Here is a 21,600-nt window from a genome sequence, read left to right as displayed (position 1 = left end):
CGTTTTAAGTTTCAGGAAACTATTGCTCAACTGACATTACCTCACAATGATACCAAAATTCCTTGCTTGGGATACAAACTTTTCTCCCAAATGAAGAAAGAGAGGACATGTTAAGGAACAAAGAGGTGAACTGTGCTAGATATCTTTTATTTTCCCCTTGACAACCTGACATCCTTTTCCACCCTGTTAAGCTGATTTATATGAATGAACAACATTAAAGTGCTTCCTGCCTTCCAGTTTGGTCAAATCCCTGGTAAGAGCTGGATGAAGTATCCGGCCACAGAATGGCTGCATCACTTGACCAAAGGTCATACTCCTCTCAAAGTAGCCCCTTTCTTTATGATCCTGACCTTCAAGTTTCTAGTAATCTCCTTCCTTCAACCCTATGAGTGGTAACAGTTCCTCTGTGTGAGGAGAGGGACCAATGCAGACAGGTCTCACAGGTTACATTCCTCAAGGGAAAAAATGGGCACAACTGACATCCTGGCTTTTTTACTGAGGGCATTTTCCAAATTATAGCACAGGAAAATGGAACTCAAGTGGCAGACCTATGAGGAAATAAAGGTAGGAGTTCAGGGTTGTCAAAGTGGATGGGATTTGAGAAGCAAAACAGAGGGAATTGTGGAGAAGGATCCCATCCATTTATCTATATGCAAACTCCCCTCAAAGGCTGATCCATCACCTGCACATGCGTAAGTTAAGATGCCTTCCAATCACCAAAAGAAATGGCAGAAAAAAGCAGAAATGAGGCAAATGAGCTGTGTGGTGCTGAGGAGACACATATTGGAGTATAAGCTCTGCCATTGGGGAAGGGTCTAGTAAATACATCAGGATTTAAGATGAGAAAAAAGAAAGGCCAAGACTCTAAGTAAATTGGCCTTAGAATAAGGACAAATCTGAAATACAACAGTTCTAACAAAGCCTAAAACCAAGATTCAACAGGATGAAAGGTATCTGCCAGATCCTACTTGCCTCCTCAGGAAAACACAATCTAGTTTAAAGATAACATCATCAAATCCAAATCTAGAGCCTCTATAATATTTTATTCACATATGGCATAAGTCAAAAAATTATGACTAACACACACACACTCAAAATTACAAGGCAAAAGCCAATAAAAATCTTCAGTAAAGAATTCAGATATAATTATAAGTCACAGATATTAAAATAACTGATTAATATGTTCATGAAAATATGGCATTAGTTCTAAAATATGGATAAATACATGTATTTTTGCAGAAAGTTGGAATCTACTGAACATTCTAGAACTGAGAAATACAGTATCTGAAATTAATAAATCAGTAGATGTGTTTAATAGCATAATGGAAATAGCAGAAGACTGGAATACTGACTCAAAGACAGACCAATAAAAATTAACAAAACTAAAGACCAGGGGGGTGGGGGGGGAAGATACAAAAGATTTTAAGAAACAAGTAGAATACAATAAAAAGATCTAACATACGGGTAATTAGAATCATAAAAGACGAGGAAAAAAAGAGGAAGAAGCTATATCTGAAGATATAATGGCTAATAATTTCATAAACAATTAAAAGACATTTACCTACAGATTAAAGATGCTCAGGATAAATACAAAACAACAACAGTAACAAATACCCACACAAACCCCTCAAATCCACACCTAGGGAAATCACAGTCAAAACTGCTGAAAAGCAAAGATAAAAAGCAGCCAGTGGGGCAGGGCAGGGGTAGGAGGGGGAAGGCAATGCCTTCAGCAAAGCAATAATAAAACTGTTTGCTAATTTTTCACCAACACTTATGGAAGCTGAAAAACAATGGAATGGCATATAGGAGATAAAACAAACAAAATACATAATAATGTAGAATTCTGTATCCAGAATTCCTTAGAAATTTAGATGAAACAGACATTTCAGACAAAATGCTGAGAAAACTAGTTAAAAAAAGACCTGAACTACAAGTACTGCTAAATGAATAAGTTTAGGTTCAAAAGGAAAATCCCAGATGAAAGCACAGAACTGCAAAAAAGAAGTAGTACACACTGGGGAAATAGTGGGTAATTAGGATGACTGTGTCTTGTGGCATTTTAACATATGCATAAGTAAAATATTTGACAACTAAAGAACTAAGGGCAAAAGATAATAAATAGCATTAAAATGTTACATTAAAACTTGTATTGTTTGAGAAGAGCTCAAAGAATAAAGTTTAAATAGACTGTAGTAAATCAAATTTAATATTATAATATAGGGTAATCTCTTAAAAAATAGTACAACTAGAAATAATAAAGGAGAAAACATAATATTAAAAATAAACCTAAAAAAGGAATAAAGTGAATCTATAGGAACAAAGGAAACCTTGTTGAACAACTCGGGAATTTGGTAGAAGCCATAGAAAGTGTCTTAGAAGTTGGACTAATCTAGCCTTAATGTAAAGGCTACTCTAACCTTGCCTTAATAAAGCTTAAAAGCAAGTCTTGAAAGACTCAAGATGATCCACAAGTAAATTAATTCTATTTCAGAACAACATTCAACATTGTTTAAAATAAGCCAACGATACCTAGAAATGCAACAAAGCATTAATAATGTCCAGCATAAACCAAGATTGACCAAGCATGTGAAAAAGGAGTAAAATGTGACCTATAACCACTAGAAAAACAGCTCAATAGAAACAGAAAAAAGAATGACAGGAGTGTTGGAATTCACTATTATAAATATGTTCAAGATTTAAAAGACAAACTGAACACAAGGGACCAGTAGAGAATCTAACTGAGAAATGGAAACTATAAAAATGGAAACTATTAAAACTATAAAAATGAACCAAAGTCCTAGAACAGAAAAATATATGAAATTTAAGAATCATACGATAGGCTTAACAAGAGATTAGACACTGAAGAAGAAAAGATCAGTTAACTTAAACATACTATCTTAGAGAAACTATGAAACTAAAGAACAAAGAGAAAAAAGTAAACTCAATGGATACTATCAAGTGGTTTAACATATAGGTAAATAGAAATACCAGAAAAAGGAGAGAAAAAATTTTTGAAGAAATAATGGTCAAAAATAATAGAAATTGAATTGGTAATTTAAAACATTCTCATAAAGGAAATTCCAGGCCTAAATGTCCTTTCTGTTATATTCTTCTAAATATTAAAAAAATAAATACTAGCCATCTTAACACAAACAATCCAAAAGAATAGAAAAAGAAAGAACACTTAAAAAAATCACTCTATTAGACCAGCCTAACCTTGATACCAAACTAACATTATAAGAAAGATTAAATATAGGCCAGGAATTCTGATAAACACAAATGCAAAACCTTTAACAAAACATTAGCAAATAAAAATAGTGTTATATATAAAAGGTAATATATGTAACCAAATTGGATTTATTCCAAGAATATAAAATTGGTTTGATGATTTTTAAAAAATTTAATTCACCACAAAGAAAAAAAGAAATTTACATAGACTACATGAATCAACTCAAGTGGTGTATAAAAATCAGTTGAGAAAATTAAAAAAAAGTAGTGCTCAGAAAACTAAGAAGAGAATTTCCTTAAACTGAGTGTATCTGTCACAAAACCATAGCCAATATGTTAATTATGAAATATGGAACACTTTCCTGAGTTTAGGACCAAGACAAGGATGTCCACCACAATTTCTATTCAATCGTGCAGTAGAGATTCTAAAAATGTAACAAAGGAAAAGCAGTAAAAGATTAGAAAGGAATAATTAAAATTATCATTTTTCACAGATGTGACTGTACAAATAGAATGTCCAGAAGAATCTGCAATCATAAACTATTAGAATTAATGGATGACCATGGTAAGATTACTAGTAACGAGATTAATATACAAATATCTACCGTATTTTTATATGCCAGAATCAAAGAAAGAATATTTAAAACCAGTACCATTTGCAACAGCACCAAATAACATCAAATAACTGGGAATAGATGTCATGAAATATATACCTCTATCTTGAAAGAAACATTACTAAGAGAAATTAAGACCTAGATAAAAGAAAGGATCTACCATGTTTGTGAATTGTAAGACTCAATATAAGATGTTGGTTCTACCTAAATTTATCTATAGAGTTAATGCAATTTAAAATTTCAATAGATTTTAAATGTGTGTTTGTGGTGGAGGGGCAGTATGAAACCTAAAGGTGAAGCTTAATTTTATATGGAAATACAAAGAATCTAAAATGGCCAAGACATTCTTGAAGAAAAACAAAGCTGGAGGACACGTTACCAAATATCAATACTTATTAAAAAGCTACATAATAACTAAGCATTGTATTGACATAGGACAGAGCAGTGGAAAAGAAAAAAGACCAATATATATAAGGTTACATAAGAAATCCTTGAGCATTATGCCCAGAAAAATGGAAAATAACAAGTGTTGACAGAATATGGAGAAACTGATAACCTTTATTGTGCACTGCTTTTGGGAATGCAAAATGATGTAGCCACAATGGAAAACAGTGGTAGTTCCTTGAAAAATTAAAGAATTACCATATGATCTAACAATTCCACTTCAAGGTTTGTGTCCAAAAGAATTGAAAGCAGGACTCAACATACTTGCATACTCATATTCATAGCAACATGAATTACAATGGCCCAAAGGAAAAAAAAAACCAAGTGTCCATTAACAGATGAATGGATAAACAAAAAATGCAGCATACCCATACAAATGGAAACGTTATGCAGCCCAAAAAGGAAATTTCAATACATGCTACATCATGAACAAACTTTGAAAACACTATGCTAAGTGAAATAAACCAGACACAATAGTACAAATATTTACGATTCCACTTACATGAGGTATCTAGAATAGGCAAATTCATAGACAGAAAATAGATTCATGCTTACCTAGGGGCTAGGGGAAAGAGGGAGTGGGGAGTTATTGTTTAATGGTACACAGTTTCCGTTTGGAATGATACAAAAGTTCTGGAAATGGATAGTGGTGATGGTTGCAAAACATTGTGAATGTACTTACTACCACTGAATTGTACACCTAAAAATGGTTAAAAGTAAATTTTGTAATGTATATCTTACCACAGTAAAAACAATGCATAGACATTCACTGCTGCTTTATTTGTAATAGTCAAAACTGGAAAAACCCCAAATGGGTTCGCCTTCATGGGTGAAGGGATACATTGTGGTAATATATAAAATGAAATATTATTCAGCAATAAAAAATAACAAACTATTGATACCTGCAACAACTTGGATTTATCTCAAGGTCATTGTAATGAGTGAAAAAAGCCTATTTCCAAATACTATACTATACAATTGCATCAATATAACATTCTCAAAACGATACAATCATATATAGAGAGAACAAACTGCCAGATATTGGAGAAGGTTTGACTATAAAGACTAAGATGGAGGAACTGATAACCTTTGTTGTACACTGCTTTTGGGAATGCAAAATGATGCAGGTGATAGTTTTATTAATGTATACATATGAAAATATTCCATAAACTGTACACATAAAAAAGGAGTACATATGAGAATTGGTAAAATCTGAGTATGTTCTTTGGTCTGGTTAATTGTATTGTGCCTATGTCAATTTCCTGGTTTTGATTATGTTTTATAATTATGTACCATTGAAGGAAGGTGGGTGATGGGTACAAAGGACTTCTCTGTACTATTTCTGCAACTTCTTATGAGCCTATATTATTTCAAAATAAAAGGTTTTTAAAATTCTGAGAGAAAACAATTGTTTTTAGGTTCTTTTTTTTCAGTAAAAAAAACCACACATTCAACTTGGTGTCATATACCTTCTTAATTCAGAAAGTTCTTAGCTTTTAAAAGTACAAGTCACCTTAGTAAGTGCAGTAAACAGGAGGTGTAGTCATTAAAATTCTAGCAGTAAGTGATCAGATAGTTCATCTGTAACATCTATATCTAAGGGACCCAGAGACATTCCAAATTTCTGTAGTAGTAAATTTAGCTGTTTCTAGATATGCCTACACACATCTCTATCTTTCTTGGGGAAAAATGTAAAAACTTGGTAACTTTTCAATAAGTAAATATTAACTAATTACTATAGGAAAGTCACTGCTCAGGAGGCAGTAAGTAAAAAATGAATATATTTACAATTTAGTGACAGTGATAAAAAGTAAAAATGTGTCAATGGAGGAATGGGATATGTGAGAGTTCAGAGATATGAACGATATTTAAAACTAGGTTTCAGAGCAAATTTCATGGAAAATTTATTTTGAAACTGTCCTTAAAGTAGGAAGAATTTGGATAAAGATTGAGTGGAGAGGCTCCAATTTAAGATGGTGAAGTAAAAATTCCTGAACTCACCTCCTCCCAGGGACACACCTAATCTACAGCTATATACAGAATAATGTCCTCTGAAAACAAAACTAAAAACCAGCAAAAACAAGTTTGTCCCCTCACATTGGGCAAATGAGAGGGATATCACATCAAAGAGGATAGGAAAGTCTAAAACACAATCTCACCATAAACCCCACCCACTGTGAGGTGATCCAAACAAGGAGGAACTCAAAACCTGGACTTTCTCACTGAGCAGCAGAGGGCTTATACCACACATTGGACATTTCAGCTTTTAAGATCAGCACCTGAGAAATAAGCCCTCCAAGTATTTGGCTTTGAGGACCAATGGGGAACAGCTCTTAAAGGGATTGTGCACAGGCTGACCTGCTCCACAGCCAGTGTAGAAGCAGTCATTTGAAAAGAACCTAGACTTTATATAAAAGAGATTCATTTCCTAATTTTAAAGCACTGGGCTGAGGAGCAGGGGCTTGATGGGATACTCTTTAGAAACTGATGCTGGTGGGTGCCATCTTTCTGCTTTTGTTCCGCTTTGCTAAAGCCAGAGGACACCATCTTTGTACTCACACTCCCTCTGCTGTGCTTCAGAATGCTGGTATCTCCTGGAGGGGAGCTTCTACACACATCTGGTGTTCTGGTCTTTTATACTTGGTGACTTAGTTTTTGTGGCAGTCACCCAGGGGATGCCCCTTGATAACCTGGCTCCAGAGACCAAGGGCTTGCATTCCTGGGTCTGATGGGGCTATAACAAGCAGAGAGACAGTTCTTGGAAGTCTGTCATTCCCAGGGCACTGCACAGGTTGCATACTGAAACACACCACCAGTCTTTTTGTTAAAGAGGTCTATTTTCTTGTCCAGATGTGGTCTGAGGGGCAGGTTTCTAGTCTGACACACATATAGGGACCTAAGAGACTCTGTAGGACCTACAGAGGTGCATTCAGGGAACATCCAACAGGTGGATGCAATCTTTGTGCTCTCTGTGTCTCACTTCAGCTCACTGGTATCTTATAGAAAGAACTCATAACCTTCTCTGATTCTCTGGCTTTTGTAGCTGCTGCCCATGGGATATCCCTTGATTGCCTAGCTCTAGAGGCCAGGGGGACTTGCATTCTTGGATATCATGGGACTAACATAGAAGCTATCACCCTCCAGGGCACCACACAGCTGACTTACATATAACCCCAGGTTTTCTGTGAAAGAGGCCTAAGTGCTAGTCCTGGAGCTTTGGCTTTAAGGGCAGGCTTCAGGTTTGGCACACATCTAGAGGGTATGAATGTGCTCTCAGGGAACACAGGCCAGGGGACACCATTTTTGCACTTTCCCTCTGCCTTGTTACAGCTCAACAGTATCTCCCAAAAAGGAGCTCATACACTCATCTGGAGTCTTAATTTTTGTGAATGCTGCTCTGGGGATACCTCCAGATTATCTGGCTCTTGAAGGCTAGTGGGGCTTAGGCTTGTAGGCTTGTGGTCCTAAGCCCCACTAGGACTACATATATTTGCATACTTTAAAAGCTACTGCTTGAGGGTCTGGCTTCCAATCAGCCTAGATTCTAGGTGCTGAAAGCTTCCCCTCTGGGATACTAACTGGTCTCAGGCACTGTCAACTACTGGCAGATATTAAAAAAAAAAAAGGTTGCCTGGACGATCAAGATCAAAACTCTAACAGACAAACATAACATTAAAACACGTAGAACAATTGAAACAACTCTCAATAAATAATTAATTTAAAAGTTTTAAATGGTAATACCAACTTTCCAGGAGTAGTAGACCTTTTTAACCTCTATCATCATGTAACCAATAAAAATTATAGTTTCTAACAAAATAATCCAGATTTAAAGTACCATAAAGAAAGGGAATTCAGGCTCAGCAGAATTTTTAACAACAGAAACATGTATGTTATTTCCAGGAACAAATACTGTTTTGGTAGTCAAGATGTTCCTTTGGTACTACTGAGACTATTAAACAAAATCAATTATTTTTGACATCTATTATAACACAAGAAGTGACAGAGTAGTAAGTTGTAGTTTAAGTCAACTTAATTTATAGGATGGTTTCAGGATCAAAAGATTTCTAAAGAGGAAATTCTCATGCTTCCTGTTTACTTAACAATATTCTTTCTCCCTTCTCACATCAAAGAACAGTTACCTTTATCTAGGAACCATCAATTTCAGCTCATTCTCAAAGACAATAAACTTGCATTTGAAAGTAACCATGATCCTTCATTAACTGTTATTATGAAGCCTAACAACATTCATATCCAGTCCCAGTCAATATTTTAAAGTTATTTGTACACATTTCATATACAGATTTTCCTTAAATTATTTTTCATAAGTTAGATCATCTAAAGCTTCCATAAAATAATGCTGTCATGTCACTTCACCTTATGTGGAAAATGAAATGTAATTATCTAAATACCTCCCAACTAAAAATTTTTAAGTTCCTATAACAGATACAATTTAATGTCTGCTCTACCTCTACAGGCAATGCCTTAATGCATGACCAAAACATTTTTTATTCAACAGTTTAGAACACTGCTTTCTTAACTTTTCATACCATGACAAAGATATAAAACTAGCATTACTGAACACGGGGGTAAATAACAGGCTGCCTAAGGACAGAGCTGACTGTCCAGGCCTCTAGCTGTCTCTGGGCCCACATAGACCCCTCAAAAGCTGAATAGACTGAACCCTAAATCTCCCTGTATAAGCCATCACTTATGCCAATATTTTACCTACTGTACTATTTCTCCTAATAACTGAGTTAGACTGAGGGTGAGGAGACCATGACAAAATAAAGGCCAGAGTTAAATTTCTAAGAATTCAACCATTGAAAATATTGACACAAACTCCTGTTCTCTCATAATCTGCCCCTTCAATGAAATTTCTTTACATCTACTCAATTTCCCTCTTTTCTTTTCCTTTATTTTGGCTTGAGCCATTTCAGTAATGCATTCACACTACCCAAGATTCCTTAAGCAGATCTGACCCAACCACAGCTGTGCCAATTCTTTAACCTCGTATCTACCATCCCCTCAAACAAGCCATAAACATTACATTAGGAGGCTCCTCTAGAAGTTCATGAACATTGATGAAATATCCCCAATCTTATAAACAAATAAACAAAAAACCCCACCTACCTAAAGCCATATTATTCTCATAATCCAGCTGTTTAAAGAATAGAATTTCTTCCCAAATCCTCACCTCCCATTAATTCCCTGACTCTGGCCAACTTTACCTCTAATATCACCAACTTTTCATTCTGTAGGATAGTGTTTTTCAAAGTGTAATAATTTGTTAAAATGTAGATTTGGGGCCTGTTCTCAATTTTGCTGAATCAAGATAACCTGGAGTGGTGTCTCTACTAAGTAACCAGGTTTGGGAATAGCTGTTTTAGTTACTGGTGGACTTCTGGTTGCCAAATCCAGTCATCATTCTCATTGACCCTTTGTAGCACTTGAAAATGCTTATTCTATCCTTGAAATTCCTCTTTCTGATATCCTCACTCTTTATCTACCTGTCAAATAACTCCATGTTTTCTCTTATTTTTCCAAATTCAAAATATGTGTCCCTTCAGATTCTATCCCTAATGTTCTTCCTTTTATACTCCCTAAGAAGAAGCAAACATCTTCTCTCACAACTTGATTACCTCTTTGCAAGTAATTCCTAATTTTTTACCTGTACTCCAAAATATTTTCAAGGTGTTTGTCACTGTATTTCCAACTGCTGAATATCTCCACTTGATAATCTTACTAACACCATAAAAATGTATGTTAAAATTTCAAATCTTTTCAGACAAATCAGACTCTATTCTTGACTTCTCTATGTCTATTTAAATTACCTACATACAAATATATTGTATTTATGTATGTGTGTGTCTGTGTGTGTAAAAACAGAGTGCACATGCACACACACATTGTCAGGAAGAAGTTATTTTAAGTTACTTTAAAACACATTAATCTGTACATATCTGGTAGGATATATTCTAAGGAAGAAAACAATTTTAAATTGAGTAAATCATAATATTGATGGTAGTGATGGTATTGTTGTTTTGAGACTATTGCCTGTGTGTAGTGGAAAAAAGTAAATAAAAGAAAGAACAAGATCTGTCAAGATGGCAGAGCACAAAGACCCTGAGCTCACCTCTCTCCTCTCACAAGCAAACAAACATCACAACTATTTGCAGAACAACCATCAATGAAAAAGACTGGAACTTACCAGAAAAGATCTTCTAAAACTAAGATATAAAGAAGAAACCACAAAAAAGATCGGCAGAAGGGGTGGATTTGTGACAGAGTCAAGTCGCATTCCCCCAGTGGGCAACCCACAAGCTGAAGAATAATCACACTGCAGAAGTTTGCCCACAGGAATGAGAGGTCTGAGCCCCATGTCAAACACCCCAAACCCAGGAGTCCTGCAGAAGGAAGATAAGCCCCCAAAGCATGTGGCTTTGAAGGATAGTGGGACTTAATTCTGGGAGTTCCAGAGGACCAAGAGAAATAGAGATTTCACTCTTAAAGGGCACACACAAAATCACACACTCCAGGACAAAAGGCAAAAGTATTAATTTGTTATTAGCTTGGGTCAGACCTACTTGCTGCTGTTGGAGTCTCTTGGAGAGTCAGGAGGCAACTGCATCTCAACTTGGGCACACAGACACTGGTGGCAGCCATTCTTGGGAGCTCCTTCTAACACATGGACATTAGTACTGGTGGGCAACATTGTAGAGTCATCCAACTACATTAGCCCCCAGGAACCAGCCCTGCCCTGATCCAAAAACCTATAGGCGCCAGTGGGATGCTTTAGGCCAAGCAGCTAACTGGGCAGGGACACAGCCCCACCCTTCAGCAGACAGGTTGCCTTAAGACCTCCTGAGATCACAGCTGCCTCTGGTCATAGCTCTGGCCACCAGAGGGCCCAGGATCCAGCTCCATCTACCAGTGGGAAGGCACCAGCACCAGAATCCCCTGGGTCTCAGCCGTGGTGCCAGGAAGACTGCTGTAGCCTCTGGACCAGCCTCACCTACCAGGAGGCAGATATCAGACTTAAGAAAATTACAGTCCTGCAGGTTATGGACCCAGCCTGCCCATCAGCAGGTCAGACCTTACCCTGGGACCATCTGGGCAACAGCCCTGCCCACTAGCAGGCCAGCATAAGGTTTGGGACACTCTGGACACCATACTGTGTCAGGAACTGGTCCCCACCACCAGCAATATGATAGCAGCACTGGGACCCTAGGCCCTGCAACCAGACTCCAGGACCTGACTCTGCCTGCCAGTAGTCCAGTGTTAACCCCAGGGCCTGGCTTCACCCACTGGTGGGAAGGCAACAGCCCTGGAGTCTCCTGGTCCCTAACTCTGCCAAACAGTGAGCCAGTGCTATCCTTGAGGCTATCTGCAGTTCTGCAGTCAGCTACCTGTGACCCAGCTCCACCAACCAGCAGCCGGCAGCCTGTCTACAAGGCAGGACTTGGCAAACAACTGGACTGGGGACCAACCTAGCCTAAAGACTGCCCACATGGTCAGCCTGCCAAAACAGAAGGACCTATGCAGCCTTCACAAGGGGAACCCTAGAGCATACAGTTCAAGTGATGGGAGGGGAGTGCACTGCTGGAACTCATACAAATACAGACTTCTCCAAGGTCAGGAAACATAACCTACAAGATATATAAAAATACAAATAGCAACTTAGGCAAAATGAGGTGACAGAGGAACATGTTCCAGATGAAGGAACAAGATAAAAGCCCAGAAGAAGAACTAAGTGAAGTGGGGTTAGGTAACCTACTCAAGAAAGAGTTCAGTGTAGTCATCATAAAGATGATCAAAGAACTTGAGAGAAGAATAGATATACAGAGTGAGAAGTTAGAAGTTTTTAACAGAGTTAGAAAATATAAAGAACCACCATAGATGAAAAACACAATAATTGAAACGAAAACTACATTACAAGGAACCAATAGTAGACTAAATGATACAGAAGAATGGATCAGCAAAATAGAAGACAAAGTAGCAGAAACTACTGATGCTTAATAGAAAAAAGAATAAAAAAAAAATAAGGACAGTTTAAGAGACCTCTGGGACAACATCAGGCACGCCAATATTTGCACTATAGGGGTCCCAAAAAGAGAAGAAAGATGCTAAGAACATATTTAAAGACTTAATAGCTGAAAACTTCCCTGCCTTAGGAAAGGAAACAGACATCCAAGTCCAGAAAGCACAGAGTCTGTTACAGTATTAACTCAGAGGAACACACCAAGACACACTGTAATTAAAATGGTAAAATTAAAGATGAAGAGAAAATATGAAAAGGACCAAGGAAAAAGCAACAAATAATACATAAGGAAACTCCCACAAGGCTATGCTGACTTCAACAGAAACTCTGCCGGCCAGAAGGGAGGGGCATGATATATTTAAAGTGATGAAAGGAAAGAAACTATAAGGCTCTTAACCTGGCAAGGCTCTTATTCAGATTCGATAGATCAAAAGCGTTACAGAAAAGAAAAAGCTAAAAGAATTCATCACCATCAAACCAGCTTTACAAGAAATGTTAAAGGAACATCTGTAAGTGAAAAAGAAACAGCCACAACTAGAAACATGAAAATTAAGAAATGAAAAAGCTAATCAGTAAAGGCAAACATACAGTAAAAGTAGGAAATCACCCACACACAAAGCTAGTAAGCAAGTTAAAAGACAAAAGTAGTAAAATCATCTATATCCACAATAAGCAGTTAAGGGATATACAAAACAATTAGATATAAAAATATGATATAAAAATAATAATTGTGATGGGAAGAGAGTACAAATGCATGGTTATTAAAATGCACTTGAAATTAAGAGACAGCAACTTAAAATAATTACACACACACACACAGACTACTAGAAAAAGCCTCATGGTAACCACAAACCAAAAATCTATAATAGATACACATACACAAAAAGAAAAAGGAATCCAAAGATAACACTAGACATAAAATCATAAAAGAAGAAAACAAAAGAAAAAAGGAAAAAAAGATCCATAAAACAACTGCAAAACAATTAACAAAATGGCAATAAGAACACACATATCAGTAATTACTGTAAGTATAAATGGGCTAAATGTACCAATCAAAAGACACAGAGTGGCTGAATGAATACAAAATAAGACCTGTTTATACGCTGCTTACAGGAGATTCACTTCAGATCTAAAGATACACACTACAGACCGAAAGTGATAGAAAACGGCATTTTGTGAAAGAAAACAGAAATCAAAAGGAAGCCAGGGTAGCAGTATTTCTATCAGACAAAATTTACTTTATAATATAAGACTATCACAGGTGACAAAGAAGGACACTAAATAATGATCAAGGGACCTATCCAAGAAGAAGGTATAACAATTGTATATATATATCCATCCTAACTGGGAGCACTTAAATACATAAAGCAAATACTAACAAATATAAAAGGAGAAAATAACAGTATCACAATAATAGTAGGAGACTTTAACACCTCTCTTACATGAATGGACAGATCATTCAGACAGAAAATCAATAAGCAAACACTGGTCTTAAACGACATTAGACCAAATGGATTTAATATATGTAAACAGAACATCCCATCTAAAAGCAGCAGAATACATATTCTTTCAAGTGCACATGGGCATTTCCAAAACAGATCACATGCTAAGCCACAAAACAAGCATAAGTAAATTTAAGAAACTGAAATTATATCAAACATCTTTTCTGACCATAATGCTATGAAACTAGAAATCAACTACAAGAAGCTGCAAAAAACACACACATGAAGGTTAAACATTATGCTACTAAACAACAAATAGGCCACTGAAGAAATTAAAGAGGAAATAAAAAATTACCTCGATACAAATGAAAACAAAAACATGATCCAAAACCCATAGGTTTACATCCCATAGGATGCAGCTTAAGCAGTTGTAAGAAGGAATTTTACAGTGATACAAGCTTACATCAGGAAACAAGAAAAATCTCAAATAAACAATCTAAACTTACACCTAAAAGAAGTAAAGAAAGAAGAATGAACAAAATTCAAAGTTAGTAGAAGGAAAGAAGCCAGAAATGAATGAAATAGAGACTAAGAAAAAAAAAAAAAAAAAAGAGAAAAGATCAATGAAATGAAAAGCTGGCTCTCTGAAAAGATAAACAAAATTGACAATCCTTTAACCAGACTCACCAAGAAAAAAGGAGAGATGGTCCAAATCAATAAAATCAGAAATAAAAAGAAGTTACAACCAACATGACAGAAATATAAAAGATCATAAGGGACTACCACAAACAACTAAATGCCAATAAAAAGGACAATCTAGAAGAAATGGACAAATTCTTGGAAATGTACAATCTCTCAAGACTGAACCAGGCAGAAACAGAAAATATAAATAGACCAACTACCAGTAATGAAACTGAATCAGTAATTTAAAACCTCCCAACAGGCAAAAGTCCAGGAACAGATGACTTCAGAAGAGAATTCTACCAAAAATTTAGATAAGAGTCAACACCTATCCTTCTCAAGCTATTCTGAAAAATTGGAGAGGAAGGAACACTTCTGAACTCATTCTATGAGGCCAGAATTACCCTGATAACAAAACCAAATATATCTCAAAAAAAGGAAATTACAGGCCAGAATCACTAATGAACATGGATGCAAAAAACCTCAACAAAGTATCAGCAAACTGAATCAAACAGTATATTAAAAGGATCATACAACCTTGATCAAATGGGATTTTACAGGGATACAAGGATGGTTCAATATCCACAAATCAATCCATGTGATACACTACATTAACGAATTGAAGAATAAAAATAACATGATCATCACAATAGCTTCAAAAAACCCTTTTTGACAAAATTCAATATACATTTATAACACACACTCTCAACATAATGAGTGTAGATGGGACATACCTCAACATAATAAAGGCCATTTAAGACAAACCCACAGCCAACAACACAACAGTGAAAAGCTGAAAGCATTTCCTTTGAGATCAGGAACAAGACAAGGATGCTCACTCTTGCTACTTTTATTCAATATAGTATTGGAACTCCTAGCAACAGCAATTAGACAATAAATAAAAATTTTCCAAATTAGAAAGGAAGAAGCAAAACTCACTGCTTGCAGGTGAAATTATACTACACATAGAAAATCCTAAAGACACGACCAGAAAACTACTAGAGCTCATCAATGATTTCAGCCAAGTTGCAGGATACAAAATTAACTTACAGAAATTGATTGCATTTCTATACAGTATCATGAAACTATCAGAAAGAAAAATTAAGGAAACAATCCCACTTATCATTTGCATCAAAAAGAATAATATATCTAAGCTCACAGTGAAAAAGAATGCGACAATGAATATATGTATGTTCATGTATAACTGAAAAATTGTGCTCTACATTGGAAATTGACACATTGTAAACTGACTATAACTCAACAAAAATATGTAAAAAAAAAACAAAACAGAATAATATATCTAGGAATAAACTTACTTAAAGAGGTGAAAGACCTGTATTTGGAAAGCTATGAGACACTGATGAAAGAAACTGAAGATGACACAAACAAATGGAAAGATATACTATGTTCTTGGACTGGGAGAATTAGTATTGTTAAAATGAACATAATACCCAAGGCAATCTGCAGATTCAGTACAATCTCTATCAAAATACCAATGGCATTTTTCACAGAAGAAACAATTTTAAAATGTTTATGGAAACACAAAAGACCCCAAAGAGCCAAAACAATCTTGAGAAAGAACAGGTTGGAGGAGTCAACACTCCTTGACTTCATACCACAAAGCTACAGTCATCAAAACAGTATGGTACTGGCACACACAAAAAAGACATATAGATCAATGGAACAGGACAAAGAGCCTAAAAATTAACCCACAACTTTATGGCTAACTTGTGACAAAGAAGGAAACAATACACAATGGAGAAAAAAATAGTCTCTTCAACAAACTGTTGGGAAAACTGGACAGCTACATGTAAAAGAATGAAACTAGAACATTCTCTAACATCATATACAAAAATAAACTCAAAATGGGATAAAGAACTAAATGTAAGACCAGAAACCATAAAACTACAGGAAAAACACAGGTAGAACACTCTCTAGTGTACACTGTAGTAATTTTTTTTTTAATCTGCCTCCCTAAGTAAAGGAAATAAAAGGAAAAATAAACAAATGGGACTTAATTAAACTCAAAAGCTTTTTCACACCAAAGGAAATGATTTACAAAATGAAAAGACAATCTACATAATGGGAGAAAATATTTGCAAATGATCTGACTGATAAAGTGTTAATATCCAAAATCTATTAACAGCTCATTCAACTCAACATCAAAAAACAAACAACCCAACTAAAAAATGAGCAGAAGAACTAAACAGACATTTTTTCTAAAGAGAATATGCACATGGCCAACAGACACATGAAAAGATGCTCAACATTGCTAATCATCAGGGAAATGCAAATCAAAACCACAATGTGCTATTATCCCACACCTGTCAAAATGGCTATCATCAAAAAGAAGACAATTAACAAATGTTGGTGAGGATGTTGAGAAAAGGGAACCCTCATAAACTGTTGATGGGAATGTAAATTGGTGCAGCCACTGCAGAAAACAGTTTGGAGGTATGCACCCCAATGCCACTCTTGTGTATATATATGAAAAAAACACAAAAATACTAATTCAAAAACATACACACCCCCCAATGTTAACAGCAGTATTATTTATAATTGCCAAGATACAGAAGCAACCTAAATGGCCATCAATAGATGAATGGATAAAGAAAATGTGGCGTGTATATATATATAATGGAATATTACTCAGCAATAAAAAAGAATGATATTTGCTGTTTGTAACAACATGGACAGATCTGGAAGGTACTATGTTAAGTGAAATAAGTCAGAAAAAGACAAAAACTGTATAATATCACTTATATGTGGAGTCTAAAAAATAAAACAAACTAGGAAATAAAACAAAAAAGGAGACTGATAGATATAGAGAACAAACTAGTGGTTACCAGTGGGGAGAGGGAAGTGGGGGAAGGGCAATACAGAGGCAGGGGATTAAGAGATACAACTATTATGTATAATATAAGCTTCAAGGATATAGTATATAACACAGAGAATGTAGCCATATATTGTATAATAACTGTAAGTGGAGCATAACCCTTACAAATTGTGACTCATCATATTTTACACATGTAACATATAATACTATACATCAATTATACTTCAATAAAAATAAATTTTTTAAGTAAGTAAGAAATTGTGTTGGTATCAATAGGAATCAAGATTTTAGTGTGAGAGAAACTAGATTCAAATGTAAGATTTAAGAGTTTAAACTAAAAACCCAGTAGACCTGAATGTGAAATGGAACTATCAATGTGAACTAAATATATTATTTTATCTTAAATTAATATAATTATTTCCAAGCTCTTTTCTCTAGAAAGGCCTAAGGAAAAATAACCAACTCATGAATAGGTACCCTTAGCATCCAGATTATGGTTTCTAAACATGACTTTCCATGAAAAATGAGGCTTCTTGAGAGAAATGGCCAATACCATGATTGGGGCAACAAATGCACAAGATGAGGCAAGAACATTCTGTCATAAGAGAAAGAAAGAAAGCCAACAAAGACTACTGGGATATAGACTATAGGAATTGCCTATATCAAAAGATATAGGCACCAACATGACAATGCTACATGAGACAAGGACACTACTCACAACTTCAATTCACACTGAACTAGAAAATCATAGCCAGTGGGGAAAAAAAGAAAATGAAATTAGATAATAAATATTGGGACTGAATAAACTTTTTGTTATTCACATATGACATAACTGTGTATGAAGAAAATCCAAAAAGCTATACACATTAAGTCAATCAATTTAAGAAGGTCACTGGCTATAAAGCCAATCTTAAAAGGTCACTGTATGCCTATATACCAGCAACAAATAAATAGAAAATAAAATATACAAAATGATACTACTTAAATTAGCATCAGAAACACCAACTTGCAGAAAAATACTAAGATATGTTTAGCAAAGGCTTCCATTGGTGAAAGAGAACTTAAACTTAGATGCAATTAGTTTCATGGGTTTTGAACAACTTTAGAAGTAGAGGTTTAAAAATAGCACACAAGTAATAAAATATCTAGGAATAAATCTAACCAAGGAGGTGAAAGACTTATACATGGAAAACTATACACCACTGATGAAGGATATTAAAGAAGACTTTAAAAAATGGAAAGATATTCCATATTCCTTGATTGGAGGAATCAGTATTGTTAAAATGGTCACAGTTCCCAAGGCAATCTACAGATTTAATGCAATCCCTAACAAATTACCCACGACATATTTCACAGAACTAGAACAGATCATAACAAAATTTATATGGAACCACAAAAGACCTAGAATTGCCAAAGCATTATTGAAGAAGAAGAAAGAGGCGGGAGGAATAACTCTCTCAGACTTCAGACAATACTATAGAGCTACAGTCATCAAGACAGCATGGTATTGGTACAAAAACAGACATATGGACCAATGGAACAGAATAGAGAGCCCAGAAATGAACCCACAAACTTTTGGTCAACTCATCTTTGACAAAGGAGGCAAGAATATACAATGGAATAAAGATAGCCTCTTCAGCAAATGGTGTTGGGAAAACTGGACAGCAACATGTAAAGAAATGAAGCTAGAACACTCCCTTAAACCATACACAAAAATAAACTCAAAATGGATCAAAGACTTAAACATAAGACAAGATACAATAAACCTCCTAGAAGAAAATATAGGCAAAACATTATCTGACATACATCTCAAAAATGTTCTCCTAGGGAAGTCTATCCAAGCAACAGAAATAAAAGCAAGAATAAACAAACGGGACCTAATCAAACTTACAAGCTTCTGCACAGCAAAGGAAACCATAAGCAAAACAAAGCGACAACCTATGGAATGGGAGAAAATTTTTGCAAACAATGAAACTGACAAAGGCTTGATTTCCAGAATATATGACTTAATAAGAAAAAAACAAACAACCCAATCCAAAAATGGGCAGAAGACCTAAACAAGCAATTCTCCAAGGAAGACATACAAATGATCAATAGGCACATGAAAAAAATGTTCAGTATCACTAATTATCAGAGAAATGCAAATCAAAACTACAATGAGGTTATCACCTCACACCAGCCAGAATGGCCATCATTCAAAAGTCCACAAATGACAAATGCTGGAGAGGCTGTGGAGAAAAGGCAACCCTCCTACACTGCTGGTGGGAATGCAGTTTGGTGCAACCACTTTGGAAAACAGTATGCAGATACCTCAAAAGACTAGGAATAGACTTACCATATGACCCAGGAATCCCGCTCCTGGGCATATATCCAGAAGGAACCCTACTTCAAAAAGACGCCTGTACCCCAATGTTCATAGCAGCACTATTTACAATAGCCAAGACATGGAAACAGCCTAAATATCTATCGGCAGATGACTGGATAAAGAAGATGTGCTATATTTATACAATAGAATACTATTCAGCCATAAAAACCGACAACATAATGCCATTTGCAGTAACATGGAAGTCCCTGGAGAATATCATTGTAAGTGAAGTAAGCCAGAAAGAGAAAGAAAAATACCATATGAGATCACTCATATGTGGAATCTAAAAAAAAAAATGAACATAAATACAAAACAGAAACAGACTCACAGAGATAGAATACAAACCTGTGGTTGCCAAGGGGGCGTGGGGTGGGAAGGACAGACGTGGATTTCAAAATTTGTATACGGACAGGAATATGCAGAATAGATAAACAAGATTATACTGTATAGCACAGGGAAATATATACAAGATCTTGTGGTAGCTCATAGCGAAAAAAAAATGTAACAACGAATATATGTATGCTCATGTGTAACTGAAAAATTGTGCTCTACACTGGAATTTGACTTAACAGTGTAAAATGACTATAACTCAATAAAAAATCTTTAAAAAAAAGTAGAGGTTTAAAAGTCTAAATTTAGAAGTTTGCTTTTCTTCAAGCAAAATATATTGCATAACCCCAAATACATAATTGGTCCTTGTGTCAGTCAAAAGCAAAATACTCATGAATGTGAAGAGCCATGAGAAGATGAAAAATTTTGTATTTTCAAAGTCAATTCACTATCAAAGAGAGGCAAACTAATAAAGACTGGAAATTCACTATAGGAGGAAACAACCCAGAAAAGAGACCTAAAAGATTTAAGCAGGAAAACACTAATTTAGAGAAATAAGGAATAAACATCTGATTGATGGAAACAGAACTTATTAATAGTATATTTATGTTGATCCACATAAAATTACACATATTTGATCATTTTTAACCTACCTCTCCTCCTAAAATGGCAATTTCACATGCTTCAACCTATTAATAAGTATAGAATCTAGTCTAATCTGGAAAGACATACATGTCTTCAATGTTCATCAACTAAACCCTATCATACTTTTAGAACAGACAAAAAACAAACCCTCCTAACAAAAATACCTACATTAGTCTCATCAGAGATTATAATAGTTTATTTGGGTTGAAGTGAGACTTCTTAATTTAATAAAAATCCTAGGTAAGAGGGGCAAAGTTTGAGAGCTAATGTTTAATTCATCTGTGGTTGAAATTAAGGAAGAGACTGAAGAAGCTAAAGTATGGTACTCACAATTTCACTAAAGATATATATCCTAACTAAAGAATAACTAAACTTTCTCTTTTCACCTAATCACTGTATAAACAAATACAAATATAAAGCTAAATAATCTTTCATTGATCTATTATTAGAAATCCCTACTAATCTAAATTATAAAGAGTAACATTTGGAGGATCTACAGAATACCTGAAAATGGGCAATCTTTTTTAAAGTATTTATGATAATCCTCTATTAATCAGAATAACTAATTTATCAAATTATTCCCTAACATGGTTAATATTTTTCTGCTTTTTTATGTGCAATTTGCATTCATGAGATTCTCTGACATGAGAAATGATGTTTTTTTCCCCCACTATGGGTTAATGACAAATATCAGGCATTCAGATGCCTGTTGATTTAATCAACAAATTAGTAGGAATTATTATTTGTATTCTTGGACTCCAATTACTAATTAAAAAAAGAAACTTGAGTGAAATACCAGGACACAACGCTGAATATCTTTGCTGAACAAAGAACTTTTAAAACAAAAAATTAAAAGAAAATGAATTTTCTTTTAAGTTACAAAAAGGATAATGGCTTTATAATTTCTATAAAAATAAATGCAAAATGGCTACATAATGAAGCAAGTAATTGTTTTTTCAAAAAATAAAAAAATT

General features: G+C 35.1%; 1 protein-coding gene across 1 annotated transcript in view; it reads right to left on the bottom strand.

The window, feature by feature from the left end:
• The window catches only part of ADAD1 (adenosine deaminase domain containing 1), a 66,559-nt gene that overhangs the window by 4,126 nt on the left and 40,833 nt on the right, over positions 1–21,600 (bottom strand). The gene's annotated exons all lie outside the window — the stretch shown is intronic.

Source organism: Camelus ferus, chromosome 2 (assembly GCF_009834535.1).
Source record: "Camelus ferus isolate YT-003-E chromosome 2, BCGSAC_Cfer_1.0, whole genome shotgun sequence".
In the NCBI taxonomy this organism is placed as follows: Eukaryota; Metazoa; Chordata; class Mammalia; order Artiodactyla; family Camelidae; genus Camelus; species Camelus ferus.
This window is presented reverse-complemented; position numbering and strand designations above follow the sequence as displayed.